Source organism: Furipterus horrens, unplaced genomic scaffold, assembly GCF_987537825.1.
Source record: "Furipterus horrens unplaced genomic scaffold, mFurHor1.1.pri manual_scaffold_6, whole genome shotgun sequence".
NCBI lineage: Eukaryota > Metazoa > Chordata > Mammalia > Chiroptera > Furipteridae > Furipterus > Furipterus horrens.
In genome coordinates this window covers 132,567,912-132,585,242 of record NW_028327176.1, presented here as the reverse complement: position 1 = coordinate 132,585,242, position 17,331 = coordinate 132,567,912, and the positions used below count along the sequence as shown (strand labels likewise).

At 36.0% G+C, this 17,331-nt stretch overlaps 1 protein-coding gene and 1 pseudogene across 2 annotated transcripts in view; one reads left to right on the top strand and one right to left on the bottom strand.

Moving 5' to 3' along the window:
• Positions 1-17,331, top strand: part of RNGTT (RNA guanylyltransferase and 5'-phosphatase) — a 263,048-nt gene that overhangs the window by 106,261 nt on the left and 139,456 nt on the right. The gene's annotated exons all lie outside the window — the stretch shown is intronic.
• Positions 8,481-9,883, bottom strand: LOC150007446 (tubulin gamma-1 chain pseudogene; annotated as a pseudogene).

Genomic DNA, 17,331 nt, shown 5'->3' with positions numbered 1-17,331 from the left:
ATGAGAACTGTTCTTTAGGGATCTGAAGCAGTCATATTGAACAACTTTTAATATATTTTTCACTAGAAAAACATGATGCTGTTACTTTTTCCTCTTTCTAGTTAGCTTATGTAACCCCCTTTTAAAACCATTGGATTTCAAAAAGGAAGTTCTGTTATTTAGGATTTTAATTATTAGTCTCCTTTTCCCTTCTTTTCAGTTCTCACTGTTATTTTTCTCCATTTCTCTTGAAATTATTTTTGGTTGTAGTATACAGAGGAAAGCATTTTGCAGCAGAGTTGGTCTGAAGGGGAAGACTAGTGACACCAGATCTAGGGCATTTTTCAGGGAATATCATTTTTATGAGGGAAGCCAATTTCTATGTGGTTTTAAACAATTTACAGCTGTGGAAAAATACATACTTTTTCATAGAAAATAGAATTTCATTTCTGTATATCTAAAATTTTGAAGATAACTTTGATTTTAGGACTTTATTAGTATAGCTCTATTAGCCTTTTCCTTTTGTATAATTTGATCCATTAAGACAGGGATAACGAGATATTCAGTGTTTACTTGAATGTACATAGTTGCAGTGAAAGATCCAAAATGGTAATAACAAGTAGCAATTTCTGAAATTGCAGCTTTATTTGCATTCCAGTTTGAAGGCCAATCACAAAAGAATTATTTGTTCTTTTTCCCATGGCCATGTGGCTCAGTTGGTTGGAGTTCCATCCTATATACCAGTAAGGTGTGGGTTCGATCCCTGGTCAGGGCACATACTTGGGTTGTGTGTTTGATCTCCAGTTGGGACATGTATGGGAGGCAACCAATCAATGTTTCCCTCTCACATTAATGTTTCTCTTCCTTTTTCTCTCTCTCTCTCTTTTTCTCTTTCTCTCTCCCCCTGCTTTTCCTTGTCCTCTCCTCCTCCTCCCTTCCTCTCTCTCTCTCAAATCAAGAAACTTATCCTTGGGCGAAGATTAAAAAAATTAAAAAAATAAATATATTTTTTTAAGGCTGAATAGTATTCTAATATGTAAATATACCACAGCTTTTTTTATCCACTCATCTACTGGTGGACACTTGGACTGTTTCTAGATCTCAGTTATTTTAAATAATGTTGTAATGAACATAGGGATACATATATTCTTTCCATGCTTATATGTGGAATCTAATGAACAAAATAAGCTGATGAATAACATAGAACAGAGGCATGGAACAGAGGCATGGATACATGGAAGAGAGACCTGCCAGACAAGAGGGAAGTTGGGGGGGCTGAATGAAAGAAGGTGAAGGGATTAAGGGGAAAAAAAATGACACATTGACACAGGCAACACTGTGGGGATAGCCAGAGGGAAAGGGGTGCGGATGATGGGTGGAGGTGGATAAAATGGGGGGGTGGGGAATGGGGATGGAAAGAGACTTTGCTTGGGGCAGTGGGCTCATGATGCAGCATGCAGATGATGTTTTACATTTGAAACCTGTATGGCTTTGTGAACTAGTGTAACCCCAATAAATTCAGTAAAACAACAACAGAACACATGCCATAAGTTATGTTAAAAAATAAAAAAAATAAAGAATTATAGTCAAACCTTGGTTCTTGAATGTCTTGGTTCTTGAATGTCTTGGTTCTCAGAACTGAGTTGTTCACAGAAGAAAAGTCTTGATGATCTAACAAAACTTCGGGTCTTGATTCTCTACCTGGGAACACTTTCATAATGATACCTGTAGCATCAGCCACACATCTCTCAGGCAACAAATAAAGGAGATTCAGTTTTCCAACAAATCCCTTCTTGAACAATTTTCCAGAATGAATTAAATTCGAATACCAAGGTTCTACTGTATTTGAATAAATTAAATAAAGTTAACAAAATTTTAAAAGCACACAGCAAATAGTTTCTCTGAAAGTTTACTCTGTTTTATCATCTTCTGTTAGCATTTAGTGTTTCCATCAGAATTTGTTTATGTATACATATATAAGCAAGGAGGTGATTCTTACACAGTTCTATATATATTTTTGTTGTTGTTGTTTACACTGAATAATGTATCTTGAGTCCCCTGGCCCTAGTAATGGTACATAGAAATTGCTTTCATTTTTTTTTTTTTTTAAAGATGCTTAGATTTCCATTTTATCAGTATACCGTAATGTATTCACTTTTTCCATAGTCAAAGACATTTGGGTTATTTTAAGCCTGTTATGTTTTTGTTTGCATATGGATAGCCATTTGTTTCTGTACCAGTTATTGAAGAGACTATCCTTTTTTCATTGAATGTCTTTTTCACCTTTACAAAAAGTAACTCCATGTATACCTGAGTCTATTGCTAGACTTTCTATTCTCTTCCTTTGATCTATTATCTATTGTTAGGTCAGTATCATGCTGTCTTGTTTACTTTTGTTTATAACAAATCTTGAAATCAAATAGAATTAATCTTCCAACATTGTATTTCTTTCATTTATTTTTATTATTTATTTTAATTGAATTTATTGGAGTGATATAGGTTAATAAAACTATATGGGTTTCAGGTGTACAGTTCTATAATATATTATCTGTATATTGTGTGCTCACCATCCCAAGTCAAGTCTTCTATCATGATTTATCCACTCTTTACCCTCTTCTGCCTTCCCCCTTCCCCTTTCCCTCTGTTAATCACCATACTGTTGTCTGACTCTGAGTGTTTTTTTGTTTTTTTGCTTCATTCCTTCACCTTTTTTACCCAGCTTCCAAACTCACTCCCTCTGACAGCTGTCAGTCTGTTCTCTGTATCTATGAGTCTATTTTTATTTTCTTTGTTAGTTTATTTTGTTCATTAGATTCCATGTCACTCCCGAGTCGGACTGCACAGCCATTCTCGGCGGTGCAGATAGACTCTTGGGAAGCTACACCATCGTCTCTCGAGACGGACGGCTGCCGCCGCCGACGACGAGATTCCACATATGCAAGAAATCATATGATACTTGTCTTTCTCTGACTGACTTATTTCACTTAGCGTAATGCTTTCCAGATTCATCCATACTGTCAAAAATGTAGGCTTTCCTTCTTTTATATGGCCAGTAGTATTCCATTATGTAAATATCCCATAGTTGTTTTATCCACTCATCTAATGACAGACACTTGGGCTGCTTCCAAATGTTGGCTATTATAAATAATGCTGCATTGAACATAAGGGTGCATATAATCTTTCGAATTAGTTTTTTGAGTCTCTTTGGATAAATTCCTAGCAATGGAATTGCTGGATCATAAGGCAGTTCCACTTTTAATTTTTTTTCTTTTTTAAGTATATTTTATTGATTATGTTGTTACAGTAGTTTTAATTTTTCTCCCTTTTTCTCCCCTCTGCCCAGTACCCCCTTCCCTCCAGCAACCCTACCCTCCTTAGTTCATGTCCATGGGTTGTATATATACATTCTTTGGCTTCACCCTTTCCTATATTATTCTTAACTTATCTCTGTGTATTTTGTATTTACCAATTATACTTCTTAATCCCTGCACCATTTCCCCATTTATCCCTCTTCCCTCTCCCAGCTGATAACCCTCCAAATGATCCTCATACCTATGGTTCTGTTCCTATTCTGATTTGCTTAGTTGGATTTTGTTCTTATTTTTTAGATTCAGTTGTTGATACTTGTGACTTTGTTGTCATTTTAATGTCTATAATTTTGATCTTCTTTTTCTTAAGTAAGTCCTTTTGACATTTCATATAATAATAGCTTGGTGATGATGAGCTCATTTAGCTTTACCTTGTCTGGGAAGCACTTTATGTGCCCTTCCATTCTAAATGATATTTTCGCTGGATAGAGTAATCTTGGTTGTAAGTCCTTGCTTTTCATCACCTTGAATACTTCTCGCCAGTCTGTTCTTGCCTGCAAAGTTTCTTTTGAGAAATCAGCTGATAGTCTTATAGGCGTCCCTTTCTAGGTAACGCCCTGCTTTCCTCTTGCTACTTTTAAGGTTTTCTCTTTATTATTAACCTTTGGGATTTTAATTATGATGTGTCTTGGTGTGGTCCTCTTTGGGTCTAGCTTGTTTGGGACTCTGTGCTTCCAGGATTTGTATGTCTATTTCCTTCACCAAATATGGGGAGTTTTCCTTTATTATTTTTTCACGTAAGTTTTCAATTTCTTGCTCTTCCTCTTCTCCTTCTGGCACCACTATGGTTTGGATGTTGGCATGTTTAAAGTTTCCCCGAGGTTCCTAAGCCTCTCCTCATTTTTTTCAATTCTTGTCTCCTCATTCTGTACTGGTTAACTGTTGTTTTCCTCCTTATGTCCAAATCATTGATTTGAACCCCAGTTTCCTTCCCTTCACCATTGATTTTGTGTGGATTTTCCTTCGTTTCATTTAGCATAGCCTTCACTTCTTCTCTTATGCATTTGCCGTACTTAAGCATATCTGTCAAGCCTGTGAGCATCTTTATCACCAATGTTTTGAACTCTGCATATGTTAGGTTGGCTATCTCCTTGTTTGTTAGGTTGGCTATCTCCTCGTTCCTTACTTCTCCCACTGGAACCTTGATCCATTCCCCCTTTTGGGCCATACTTCTCTGTCTCTTCATCTTGACAGGCTCCTGTGTTTGTTTGCCTCTGTGTCTTAGATAGAGCTGTCATTCCTGTTACGTTGTAAGGGGCAAAGCCTTAGGTTGCTCGTCAGTAGAGAGTGACCTGTTTCATCATGTTGTGGCGCTGCATCCTCTCCGCCCCAGCTCCACCCCTCCCACCTATCTGGATGAGTATTTTTTCTTTATATCTATGTTTATTGGACTTCCATGCAGCTCGATTTTCTGGAACTTCTGGTTCTCTCTAGTTTTGAGGTAGTTGTATTCCTTCTTAGTTGTGGAGGGAGGCACAGCATGTCTGTCTAGGCTTCTATCTTGGTTGGAAGTCCATTTTTAATTTTTTGAGGTAACTCCATACTGCTTTCTAAAATGGTTGCACCAATCTGCATTCCCACCAATAGTTTAAAAGGGTTCCCTTTCTCTGTCTCCCTGTTGTTTGTTTATCGATTCATGATAGCCATTCTGACAGGTGTGGGGTGATATATCATTGTGATTTTAATTTGCCCAGGGGTCCCACTGGCTCTCCCTTCAGGTCTTTCCCTAGAGCCTTAAACCTTAGTCTAGTCCACTCCACCACCCTTCCGCTAGAGCTCAGGGTGAGTGGCTAAGATTTTGTGTGTTGGCCTTTTAGAGGGTGTCTGTGTCTCTAGCAGACCTATGTCTCTCTCTGGTGGCCTGATGTGGATGCCTCTTCCTGGCTCTGGTGCTCTGGGCTGGGGAGTCTGGCTTGGGGTTGAGACCCCATGTTTCTCATGGGGAGCTTCTGCATCTGAGATATCCTTCTGGAACCTCAGTAGCAGCCTGTGGGAGTGGGCCAGCCCATTTTGCACCTCTGCCCTTCCTACCAGTCTTGATGTGGCTTCCTCTGCAAATCCTTGATTATAAAACTTCTCTTCAGCTAGTCTTTAGTTGGTTATTCAAATTGATTTCTCTATATTTTAGTTGTAACTCCAGTTTTGTTCTAGGAGGAGGTGTGTGTAACATCTACCGTACTCTGCCACCGTCTTCTGTATTTCTTTAAAGCAGTTGTTTTCCCTATTCTAGTTCTTTGTGTTTTCACATGAATTTTAGAATCAGCTGTCAATTTCTACAAAAAAAGCCTGCTGAGATTTGGATTAAAGTTTCGTTGACTATATAGGTCAATTTAGTTGGAGAACTGACATTCTATCAATGTCACGTTTTCTAATTTATCAACCTGGTAAAAATTTCTTATTTTCTTTAAGAAATTATTGTTATTGTAAATACCAGTTTTACTCTTCTGGCTGTTCTTAGATTTATTTAATACTGTTTGGTACTATTGTAAATAGTATTTAAAAATTAATCTCTAATTGTTAGTAATATATAGGAATATTTTGATTTTCTATATATTAATCTTTTATCTTGTGAAATGTTTATTCTAAAACTTTTTGAAGATTCCATCAGACTTTTTTTTATAGACAGCCATGTCATCTGCAAAGAAAGGGCACTTTTACTATCCATTTTAATCTGAATGCCTTTTATTTCTCTTGCAATGGCTAGAAACCTCTCTCTCATTTAATGTGGAATAGAAGTAGTGAGAGTGAACAACCTTGTTTGTTCCTCATCTTTGGACAGGAAAGTTTTGTTTTTAACCATTAAGTATGATGCCAGCTGTAGGACTTATGCAGATTTTTAAAAATATAAGATGAAATTTTAAACTTGAAAGCTGTTAATTTTTGTACACTAACTTTATTTCTCCAACTATCTTGTTACATTTTGTTATTGTTTGTAATAAATTTTTCAGTTGACTCACTTGGATTTTCTAGGTACTCAGTTATATTAAATATAACTTTAGTTTTTTTATAAAGTAGTTTTTTCTCATCTAATTCAATTACACATAAGTAAAATTTAAATTGTAGTACTATTTATAGGGATATATGTCTTGTTTACTTTTTGTCTTTCCTATACTTTTTAAAGAGTTTTGAAGTTTCAAGGTAGAAGGGCCTTTTTTTTTCTGAATTTGTTATTAATATTAAACTTTATTATGCTGAGATGATGGAATATTATCTTTACTTTTTCTGCTTTTTTGGAATTTATTATAAGGTATTATCAATTTTTGCTCTGCTCAGGCACTTCAAATAATGATATTTAAAAATTTTCTTGGTAAAGATTTTGATATATGTCAGTCATATTTACCTTACTAATTATGTTTTAGTTTTAGTTTTTTATATTCATATTTGGGTTTGGTTGATTAGTCCTGGACTAAGAATGGTGAATCAAAGCCTCCTAAAACTAGTGTCTGTTTAATTATAGTGCCTTCTAAAATTTCTTCATAAATACTCATATTATGCTTTTTGGTGCTAATAAACTCATGTATTTTATTCATTTGGATTTATATTTTATGATTTTTTGACTTATTTTGTCTTTTGTTATCTTAACTTCTAATATTGTAACTAATATTGTGAGTCTTACTTCTTTTTGTTTATATTTGCTTTTGTCCATCTTACTATTTCAGTTTTCTTTTGGAATTACAGTATTTAAGAATGTGCTTCGTATACAGCAGAGTATTTTCTTTGTGATCCACATTGATAACTCTTTTGTGTGAACTAACAAGCAAAACAGAGACAGACTCAAAAATGGAGAGCAGGATGACAACTAAGGGGTGCGGGGTGGCATGTTAGGGGGTGAAGGGATTGAGCAAAAAGGAAAAGGGACTCATGACCATGGACAACAGTGTGGTGATTGCTGAGGGGAGGGAAGTATAAGGATCTAAATGGTAATGGAAAAAAACACAATAAAGATTAAATTAAAAACTAACAGTATTTTTAAACAGCTTTATTGAGCTGTAATTGCATATCATACAATTTATTCATTTAAAATGTATAGTTTCATTGAGTTCAATTCAGTGCACATTCAGAGTTGTGCAACCATTACTACAATCAATTTTATCACCTCCAAAAGAAACTGTATCCATTAGCAACACCTAGCTGTTGTCAGCTACCAGTCTACTTTCTGTCTGTATGGATTTGCCTATACTAGACATTTTATAGAAATAGAATCATACAATACGTGGTGTTTTGTGACTAGGTTCTTTCATATGGCCCAATGTTGTTAAGACTCATCTGCTTAATAGTATAAATCAGTATTTCATTCATTTTTATGGCTAAATAATATTTAAGTTTATGGATTTACAGCATTTTGTTAATCCATTATTTAGCTGATGGACATTTGATTTGTTTCCACTTTTTGGTAATGATGGATAATGCTGCTCTAAACATTTGAATGCAGGTTCTCATATGGACATTTGTATAACTTCTATTTTTTAAAGTAATGATTTCCTCCATTTACATTTATCCATATGATAGAAATGTTGAGTATCAATGCTGTCATTATGTTACGTTTCTGTATTTATAGTTAAACATAAATCTTTCATTCTTCTGTTAAAATGTGTGTGAGTGCAATGTGTTTGAGTTTTCTGGTGTTTGCATGGTCTGTATTTTCATTCTAGTGGTTCGGTTCATAATTATATTTTTATATGCTGTCCTTAGTTCTATATTTCTTTATATATCACCTATTAAATCCCTATCTATGACTGCTACTATAAGTAGAATGTATTTTTACCTCCCCTCTTTTACTTCCATTTCTCTACTTACTTTTTAATGACTATTACTTTACTACTGTTAAATATGCTTATATTTACTGTTTTGTTAGCATTAAATTATAAACTTGGAATCCCAGTTTATCCTTTGTCCTCTCAATTTTTATTTATATTATTTTCATATTCTTAGGGTAGATGATTTTACTTTTTTTTTCTTTTTAAAGTTAAGTACCTTTTATTTTATTTTTATTTTTTATTTGTATCCAGTGCTTTATTAGACATAAATAGTCTCATAAGAGGAGAAATAAACATGTCCCCAGGCGAACAGAGAGTATGTGTGTTTAGGAGAAAGAAACGTGCGAGGTCCCTGATCTGTGCTCTGAGGGGTTGGTCAGTCAGGCGGGGCCTGGGCCAACCAGTAAGGCAGATGACAGTCTCTGTCCTGGGGGACTCTCTGCTCCTGGGTGCCCCAGGAGATGTAGTCAGGCTGCGTGGCAGCATGGTACTCGTCGATGAGCTGCTGCACAATCTCTGTGGACGTGTCCAGCTCATCAAAGTTCTCCTCAAAGTTGTCCTCCTTGCGGAATTGCTTCAGGAAGGCCTCCCACTTCCACAGCTTGTAGTACTGGCAACAGGTCTGCTCAAAGAGCGATGAGATGCTGGTGCGGTTGGCCATCATGAGCCCACTGAACCGGTGGGCAGAGGGCAGGTGGAGAGACTTCCTCAACAGGGCCACCTGGGTGCTGGCTGGGCCCCAGGGGATGAAGTTGGCGAACTTCCATTCCCAGATCCTCTGCAGGCTCTTGTGGACCTGAGTGGGGTCCACCTCCCTCTGGATGATGTTGAGGATGGCGATATAGCAGTGGTTGGTCTGGTGATCCTGGCTGGTGGACACCATCACATTCTTGGGTTGCAGCCGCTGCCTCATGATATCCAGGACTGTAGTCTTGCTCACAGTGGCTACTGACTGGTTTGTGGTGAGGGGGGGTGTAACCAGTCATGAGGAAATGGAGCCGTGGTATGGGAATGAGCGAGGTGATGAGGCTGATGAGATCGATGTTCATGTAGACAGGGTAACTCAGGGTGGTGGTGCTGGCTGACATGATGGTAGGTATCAGCTGGTTGATCTGGGAGAAGGATGGGTTCTGGTTGTGCAGGCGGTCTGTGGCGATCAGTGCAGGGCTGTGTTGTCCAGCACCACCATACAGTCTGCGTTCTGGGTCAGCCTCTTGAACGTGAACAGTGAATTGTAGGGCTGGACCACCATGTCACTCATCTCATCCTGGTTGGGAAACACTGAGTATGTTTACACCAACTTCTTGGGATACCTGTCCTTCAGTTGTTCTAAGAGGTAGGAGCCCAGGCCAGAGCCTGTCCCTCCAGCAATGGAGTGATACAGCACAGAGCTCTCTAGGCTGTCACTACCATCTGCCTCCTGGTCTATGATGTCAAAAATGTCTCTCCCTAGGAGAATCCACTGGCCCAATTTTTGCCAGTTCCTCCTCCATGCTCTGCCGGGTAGATGTTCTCTGGGTTGTAGGCCCTGGCACAGGGGGAGTTGAGGATAGAGTCAATCACCCGGGGTTCCAGGTCCAGCAGCACAGCCCTGGGGATGTAGTGCTCATCGTCTGCCTGGTAGGAAAAGACATCCTTGCGGTCAGTACCCTCGGTGGCAAATTTCTCCATGATGCCCTTGGGGCTGATGCCATGCTTGGCACACAGCTGTTTCCAGAACTCGAGCCCAGTCTGATTGTCGCACTGGCCCGACTGTAGGGTCATGATTGCCCTTGGCATCGCTCCTCAGTAACCGGCATTGCGGCCGCTCCCACTAGCCAAGTACCTTTTAAATGGTTTGAGAACCTTAGTCCTTTCCCATAAATTTCTCAGCTGTTTCTTGCTTGGCTGAAGTTTATCTCTTAGTAGTTGTCTCAAGAGTACTTCATGCGAACAGTGGTACTGTAGTTCTTGTATGTTTGAAAGTATTTGCTTGTAACCTTTACTTTTGAAGGGTTGTTTGGAGGGATATAAAATCCTTGTCTCACACTGAACCTGTGAGTTTGGTTCCACTGTCTTCTGGCATTTAATGTTGCTGTGAAGCTTTTTTTCCACCTGTTTTAGGTAACTCAGTCTTTTTGTCTCTTTGCTCAAAAGGTTATTTCTTCATCTCTAAAGTTCAGTAATGAACTTGGTATGTCTTGGAGTTGACTTTGCTAGGTCAACTTTCTGTGGCACGTATGCCATTTTAGTATGTAGTTTCAAGTTTGAAGTCTTCTTGACTTGTATCTTTAAATGTTTGTGATGTTAATATTGTTTGGGCATTCTGACTATGCTTATACTATATCCCCTTTTCCATCTTGCAAAGCGCAAGTTCTCAGACTTCATTGTGCATCAGAATTATTTAGAGGGCTTGTTAAAACAGATGGTTGGGTTTCACTCCAGATTTTCTCATTTTGGTAGATCTGTAGTCACTTGAGAATTTGCAGTTTCTCCCAAGTGAAACTGCCAACTGCTGGTCTAGGGACTACTTACTATGAGAGTCTCTGCTCTAAATCTAATATTGATGCCCTTGTCCTTTAAAACTCCTTTTCCTTTCACTTCCTTTTTGTTGTATCCTTTAAATGATATCTTCTTTTGTGTCTTTATTTCTGTGTGATGATCAGTTTTTCCCTTAAGCTTTTCCCCTGTGTTTTGTCATGTTACCTTATCTAGTTGTTATGCCGTCTTTTTGCCTTGAATTTTTACATTATTGCTTTGTCTTGTTCTTTATAGCAGTGAGAGTTTTTATTAATTTTTAAAGTTATGTAAAAGTGATCAGTAAAAATTTTTATTCTTTGTATGGCAGTATTTTTCTGCTAAACCTGATCTCTGTTTTAGTATTGCATTTCTAACTCTTTTATTTGGTATTTTTGTATTGATGCTATGTTAATTCTCTTAAATTAATATTACTCATCTTTAAGTAAATTAGACATTCCTGGTCAGTTATTTGCAGGAGGTTGCTATGTGAGGGGGGTTTGGGGAATGATATTTTAGATTATACTACTTAAAGCCTCACTTCTGCTGAAGAATCAGATGTTCTAGGCAGTTTGGCTTATCTGCATGATTTTTAAGTAGACTCACCAAATCAGCTTTTACACTTTAGGGCAAGCTGTTTATATTTAGGGAGTGTACTTTTGTGCAGAGCTTTTGAGATCTGCTGCTAGTTATTCCAGCCATACTCTGAAATTTCCTTAGAACTTTTTCTCTTGAGGTTTCTGGTATAGATTATATTTACTTTTGAGTTATGCAGGAAACTGGGGTTTTTAAAAAATCTCTTTGATATGTAAAAAATCACAAACACAAAAATCTTTCTTGTTGCTTAGATGTGATTTCCAGGAGGAGGAGAAAGCTCCACCTACCCATGGTCATGCTTCGGTTTTAAGACAATAATTTGAAAGCCTTGAATTTGATCAAAGCACTGGGCAGGTTTATGGCTTTTGTAGAGATGACATTTTTTCTTACATCATACAATTTATTTTTGACTAAAGAAATTTAAACAAGGTAACAGTTCATTTTTCCATGTGACACATATTCGTATGTGTCCTTGGAATTTATTTTGTTGTGTTAGATGAAGGAAATTATAAGTATTAGCTAGTATTTAAGGTCAAAATGTCCCAAACTCTTCATCAGAACATAATTTTTTTAGATGGCAGAAATCTCCAAATGTAATAGCTAAGTGATGCTTGATCCTCATTGCTTTTGTTTAATTGGCCTCGCATTTTCAGAGTTGTTCCCCTCAGCTCTCACTTTACTGATGGTCAGCTCTCCCCTGTCCTTCAGTGACATTCCCTCCATTGTTGTGGTTTATCTGTCAATAAGTTTCTATTCTCTGTATTTCAGAAATTTATTGAAATCTATCATCTTCTGATTGTTCTCCAATTGTTTTTTATTGTTCTGGGTCAATTTAATTCCTGTCATTTTATTGGTGTCTGGTTAAAAACAAAAGGTTGCGGGTTTGAGCCTCAGTTAGAACACATCCCTAGGTTACTGGTTCAGTCCCCAGTCGGTGCGTATATGGGAGGCAACCTATCAATGTTTTTCCCTCTCTCTCGCTGATCTCTCTGTCTCTACCTCCCTCCCTCCCCCCCTACTCTCTCCCTCTCTCCCTTATTTTCTAAAATCAATAAATAATATCCTCAGATTTAAAAAAGGGGGTGGTGAAGTATATACCATCTTCACAGTGCTAAATCAAGTACATTTTCAAGAAAGATGTGGTTGTTAAATGCCCTTAGTACTTGAATCAGTTCTAAGTGGTCTGGTTTCTTTGGACACACTTAAAATTTTTATCTTGAATGTTGATTATTTTTATGTAATATGATGACTTAATTTTTCTTCTGGTTTTTTTCTCCTGCATTCTGAAAAATCTTCAGATTGGACCTCACATGAAAAATTAATTTTCTTTAATGTCACTTTCTTTCCTCTTACGTGGAATTTTTACTCTTTTCTGCAATATTTACTTTTTGCTTTACTAACCTTTCATCTCATCTTGTAATTTTCTCTTCTTATCTAGTTTTTTTCTTATTACTTGATCTTTTCTTAAGAGGTCTTGTTCTCTGGCATCCTGCTGAGGGTATCGAGCTTTTCTAAAACTTTATTCCTTTTTAATGGACTTTTAAATGAAATTTATTTTTAAAGTTCTATTTTTCCTATATGTTTTCATGATGGTGCTATTTCTCTTTCCTTAAATAATGAAAGATTCATCCAGTCCTAGTGCTTGTTAGTTGACAGGGGTTGTAGATTGTTCTTTTCTGCCCTCTGTTTAAATTTCAGTTAGTGTGCCAGTTGACGGTTCATGGCAGTTGTCTGGCTGGAACTGTGCTAGGATGTAATAGAATATTCTTTTGTCCTCTACTGTATAATCCTCTGAGAAGATGGAGTATATGAATATTATATTCTCCAATATGTTCTGCTTTCCGGGATCCTCCTGTCTTTTCAACTACTGCACATCTTTTATGAGTGACCATAAAAGTCATACACATACTCTTTCTTCTCAGTTATTTTCTTGGACTTGCTGTTTGTATCAATAAAGGAAGTGAAATTCTTTAAAGGACTTAGACTTTCTAGAGCAGCAATTTTCAAACTTTTTGGTCTCAGGACCCCTTTACACTTGTAATAATTATTGAGGACCCTAAAGAGCTTTTATTTATGTGGCTGATATTTAGCAATGTTTACCATATTAGAAAGAACAAGTGTTGGTGAGGATGTGGAGAAAAGGGAACCCTCATATACTGTTGGAGGGAATGCAGACTGGTCCAGCCACTGTTGAAAGCAGTATGGAATTTCCTCAAAAAATTAAAATGGATCTGCCTTTTTACCCACTCCTGGGAATGTATCCAAAGAAGCCTGAAACACTAATTCAAAAGAATATATGCACCCCTGTTTATCGCGGCGTTATTTACAATAGCCAATATTTGGAAACAGCCCAAGTGTCCATCAGTAGATGAATGACAATAAAAGCTGTGGTACATTTACACAATGTACTCAGCCATAAAAAAGGAAACCGTGCCCTTTGTGACAGCATGGGTGGACCTAGAGAGTATTATGTGAAGTGAAGTAAACCAGTCAGAGAAAGACAAATGCCATATGATTTCACATATATGTGGAATCTAACGAACAAAATAAACTAACAAACAAAATTGAAACAGACTCACAGAGAACAGATTGACAGCTGTCAGAGGGGAGGGTATTGTAGGGCTGAGTGAAAAAGATGAAAGGATTAAGCAAAAAACAACAACAACAGCACCAACAAAGACATACAGACACAGACAATAGTATGGTGATTACCAGAGGGAGAGGAGAGGGGTGAGGGAAGGTAGAAGAGAATATGGAGTGGGGGGAGATAAATGGTGATGGAAGGAGACTTGACTGGGGGGTGAACACACAGTACAATATACAGATGATGTATAAAATTGTACACCTGGCACCTATATAAGTTTATTAACTAGTGTCACACCAATAAGTTCAATAAAAAGGATAAAATTCAATTGTTAAAAAAATTAAAACTGAAAATATATCTTAATTCATTTAAAAAAATAATAAACCTACTGTGTTAATAAATAACATTTTATGAAAAATAATTAAATATTCTAAAGCAAAAAATAAATTTAGTGTGAAGAGTGGCTTTTTTTTGCTTTTTTGCAAATTAAAGTATGGCTTAATTAAAGACAGCTGGATTCTCATGTTCCTTTTTGCTCAGTTTGTTATGATACCATGTCATGTAACCTCTGAAAAACTGTACTGTATACTCATGAGAGTGATAATAAAAAGGGTAGATTATTGCTTAATATTATTATGAAAATAGTTTTGACCTCATGAACCACTTGAAAGGATTCAAGGGACTACCCCCAAGTAGTCATAGAGACAATTTGAAAATCATCTATAAGATGGAGAAAGTAGGAGCAGGCTGCCCATGATGTTGTGGACACATGGAAGAATGGCTGCCTCATTTCTGGTATAAACCTTGTATTTGTGATCTATAGTGAACAGTGAGGGGACAGAAATGGGTCATTTTTGTTGGTTAGGTTTGCTGCCTGCACAATATACAAGGTCTGTTTGCCAAACTTTTCAATAGAGATCTATCAGCCTTGAAGCTCTGATAGCACACGGACTGTTTTGTCCTGGTATAAGATTTAAAGTTTTCCCTCTGTGTTATTCACAGGCATGTCTATAGATGTTTTGGAAAGTTTGTATTAGAGCTGCTAGACAGACAGTATTTTAAACTGCAAAGCCCTACAATTGGATGCTTTTACATTTTATAATAATTTTCCCTTTTCTTACTTTCAGGGCATTGTGGTTATCGGTTGTAGTATAAGTAGATGGAAAGGCCACTCTAAAATTTTAGTCACTTATAAAGCGGTAAGATTGACTGAAGTGTTCTTACCTAAGTGCCTATTTATTTTTCTGCTGAATTGGTAAAAGTAATTAATTTTCTTCTTTGTGAACTAAACTCCACATTTTTACTTCAGTCTGACTAAGCCTGATCTTGGATTATTTCCCATTTACAAAGTTCTGTTTCTGCTGAAGTAGTAAATTGTCTTTCTTCATTTCCTGTTTGTGTGTATCTCTCAACTTCATACTTTCTCTGTGTTCCCGGTAGGATTGTATGTAGTCAGGATTCAGTCAAAGAAGATACAAGGAATCAGTCTTGAATGGTTTTAGGAAATTATACTTGATTAAAAAAATAAACAAAACTCTGCCCCATCTCTCCCATCTCACACATACACAAATAAAATAAATTAAAAAAAAAAAAAGGAAAAAAATAAAAAACCGGAACAACCTAATAATCTCTTAAAAGTTACTAGCAATAAATTTGTTGCTTTTCTGTGCTTGGAGTCATTTTCTCATGTGCAATTTACTTGCTTTATTAAAATTCTGTGGAAAATATTTGTACAATGATATGTTTTTTGTTTTGAAAGTAAAATGTTTGCTATGTAGAATGAAAGAGTAAAATAAAGGATGCGGCAATGGTAGGTTTACAGTGTAAGTATGCGAAACACAGTTTATTCTTGTATTATTTATTAATTATCATGTTATTTTCCATATGAACAACTGTAAACCTACTTTTGCCCCACCCTATGTGAGGATCTCATTGAGAGGATAAAACAAAGAATTACAAAAGCTGTACTTTTACTGCATTTAATTTTTCAAGGACATGTACTCATCTAATTTAATAAGAATTTGACAAGTATTCATCTATGATTTTTTTAACATACTTTGCTAGGTAGTGAATTTAGGTTTATTTATATTTATTTATTTCATTTGCCATTCAGATTTATTTCCTGGGTATTGTTTTCCTTTAATTTTTTATTTTGTACCAAAAAATAAGTTTATAGTTCTTAAGTGTTTGTCCAGGACTAAGCAGTTCATAAAGAATCTAGCGGTAAGATTTGTTATTTGTATATACAAATGTTCTGTGATTTAATCAGTGTTGTATTGTTTGTATCATAGTAAAAGAAAAATAACCGTTGAGAGTTTGTTATTGTAACTGTGGCTGAAGAGAAGAAAGCCTTTGCTTAAATGTGAAGATCTGTTGTTTACACATAGAGGTTTTCAATGATTATGCCTAATTTTTATGTGATTACAGATATAATATGAAATTATTTTTATTTAAAAGCAGATGCAAGATAAAATGAGGATAGCTTTCTGTAATCTCATATTTCTAGTGTTCAATTTTGTATTATCTAGTCTGTTAATATATCATTCATTATTGAAACTGAATATGGCCTGATGGATCCTTTCAGTCTCATTCATTTACCATTTCAGAGGAAAGTTTAAACAAATCACAGTGATACATAAAGAGAATTCTTAATTGCTTTTGTATAGTGAGCCTGAAGATTCTATTTTCCCAGAAGACATTTTTTGGCTTACTAAATCTTGTTCACTGAAACATGAAGAAATTATTATATCTTAATACCAGATATATTTTAAATATTTCTATGAAAGATTCACATTGTAACATGGCATAATTTCTATGTTTGCTCAGTATAATAGCTTAAATTTAAAAAGAAAACATTCAGGAGATAGGTATTAGTAGATTCAGAAAAAAATGATTATTGGTCTCTAAAATGATTAGGAGGCTGTTTCTTTTCTAAAATGTCTGATAGACTAATTGTTCTAACAAACTATGGTTGTAAATCTTCATGGTTAACAAAGGCACAGGATTGATATGTCACACAAGTGTCTTCAAATTCAACTGAACACTTAAAAAAAGTGTATAATTCTTATTAGTGTGAGCCAGTACTTTGGTTTTAATGCCTGACCTAGTAGATTTTTTAGAGTTCTACAATGAAAGGCTAAATTTAAATAATAGCTTTTGCTCTTTCTAGTTGCATAGAATAACTGAACCCTTTATTCATCATTGTTGAAATGATGGAAGGTGCTTAACTCAGTTCCTCCAACATATGAATTTAAAAGTAAACATTACAGTACATCTTAATGTTTTTAATTAAAAAACTCACTATGCTCATTAGATTGCTGGAAGAGTAGATATTTAACAACTTCAGACTTAAAATTTGCAGTATGTTTCAATTCTCCCCCAAGAACTGAAAAGATGATATATAAATGGGAATGGACTTGAGACATGGTTAAGAAATGTATAGACTTTTGTAGTGGATAAGGAAAATCAGGGACATTTTTTTTTTTTTTTTTAAGTTGGATTTTATTTCTTGGTTATTGAACACACACCTAGTAATTTTTATTCCCCAGGC